Raw genomic sequence first — 2,077 nt, 5'->3', positions numbered from 1 at the left:
CAGGCTGGCCTCGAACTCGCAGAGATCCTCCTGCCTCAGCCTCCCGAGTGCTGTCCGGCTCCTAGGTCGGTTTTTTCAGGAAGCCAGGGGCTGCTCCGCATTCACCGCCCGGCCCTTCTCATCGGTCCTTCTGACCCGGCCTGGGAGCGCGGCGCGGGGAGCCGATCGGAAGTCGGGACGCGGGGCAGCCGGCCGCCGCCCCGGGGAGCCGCCTCCATCAGGTCGCGGTACTGCCCGCCCACCGCCTGGTGCTCCAGGTCGGCCAGACCCGGCAACCTGGCTTGCGGATTTCCTCCGTCCCTTGCGTTCTGAAAAAGCGCCTGGGGATCCTGCACACCCAGTCGCTTCTCTGCGGCCTCGGCTACCAAAACGCGCCTGTCTGTCACCGGCGGTCACTTCCGGCCTCCAGCCCCGCCCCCGCCGCCATGTTGGATGAGGGCAGAAGCACTTCCGCCCTGGCGTAGTTATTTCCGCGCTTCCTGGGCGGCGCGGACAGACTCCGAAAGCTATGGGCGCGGGTGCTTGGGCAGTTTTCCGAGGCGGGGTAGGTCGCGAGGGCGATCGCGTCCTAGCTGGCCAACACCTGCAACTCTTCCTGGCGCATCTGGATTTTTTCCTTGTCAGAGAAGGGCTTTGCTGTAGGGTCAGTTACCGTAACCAGGCGCCCGCGGTCTGATCGTCGCTGCTCCGGGCGCTTGCATTACGGTCTAGGCAATCGCGATGCCAGGACAGGCGCTGTCCTCTGGCGATCGCGCGGTTTCGCTGTCCGTCGATCCTTTCTCCCCTACCTCGCTCCAGTTTCCCGCTGCGCGGGCTGGAGCCCGGCTGGACACCAGCTGAACACGCTGAGTTGCTTCCCTCCGGCCAAAGCCGTGAGCCTTTCCTCCTTAGAAAGAACTTTGCAGGGGGGTTGATGGTTGTAAGCAGACACCCGCGGTCTGGTTGTCGTTCCGCGCCTGCGGGCCATACCCAGGGGTGGCAGTGGTGTGTGCGTGTAGTCCCAGCCGCTCTGGCGGCTGAGGCAGGAGTCTGAAGCCAGCCTGGTCGAGACTGTACCCCAAAAAGAAAGGATGGGGGGCGGGGGGAAATTATCTTTTTTTTTTTTGCTTTTTCTTGGAGACAGGCTCTTGCTTTGTAGGTCAGACTGGCCTTGAACTATGTAGCCCAGACTGGCCTCGAACGCCAAGTGATCTTCCTGCCTCGGCCTCCCGAGTACTGGGATTACAGGCGTGCGCCACCATACCCGGTTAGGCAGGACTTTATATTGGCTTGTGGGCTGCCTATTTGAGCATTTTCTGTCCCTTGGAAACCTTGCAGACTTTGGGTAAGCCGCCATCCATCCTGGCAAGGGAGAAAAGTAGGGTCAGCACCAAATCTCAGGCGAGCCGTCCCTGCTCACCAGCAGCCATTGTATAGTGGCTGCACCCTGTGGAGGAGCCTGGTCTAACCTGACACCTGCTCGGGCCCTGGGTGGCGAGTCCTGTGCAGCAAGGGCCTGCGAGGGCTTCCTCTTTGGGGTCACCTCTGTTCCCTCCCGCGTGTTCTCCTGCTCCCCCTGACATGCCCAGCCCCAGCTGCTGCGGGAACAGGACTGTGTCCCTGCCAGGGAGACTTGGTGAGGGAGATGCAGTGGGACCGGCTTAGCGGGCAGAGCCCCCAGGGGGAGAATGGCCAGGCACAGGGGCAGCAGGACCAACTTCTGCAGGAAAGGAGAACACCTGCGGTCGCTGAGGGGAATATTCTGAGAGCAGGAAGGGTCTCAGCCCACTCGAGGGCTGCAGCCGAGCCTCGGGAAGAGAAGGCAGCCCGGGTTACAAACTATCAGAAGCTGTGACAGGCAGCTTCTGCTTCTGCGGGTGCTGTCAGGGCCCGGCAGTGCCCTAGACCAGCGGTGCCCCATGTTTATCAGCGAACGTCCCACCCAACCCTCGGGGCCGTATAGGCTCAATTCTAAGCCAAGACTTTGGGACGGAGGATCTGATTGGGTCTGCTTGGATCACATGTTCCCCTTGGTCCAATCAGCTGTGGGCATGAGAGGCGTTAAGCACAGTCAACTGGGCTGCCTCAGGGGAACTCT

Source organism: Chinchilla lanigera, unplaced genomic scaffold, assembly GCF_000276665.1.
Source record: "Chinchilla lanigera isolate Chin_1 unplaced genomic scaffold, ChiLan1.0 scaffold00077, whole genome shotgun sequence".
In the NCBI taxonomy this organism is placed as follows: domain Eukaryota; kingdom Metazoa; phylum Chordata; class Mammalia; order Rodentia; family Chinchillidae; genus Chinchilla; species Chinchilla lanigera.
This window is presented reverse-complemented; position numbering follows the sequence as displayed.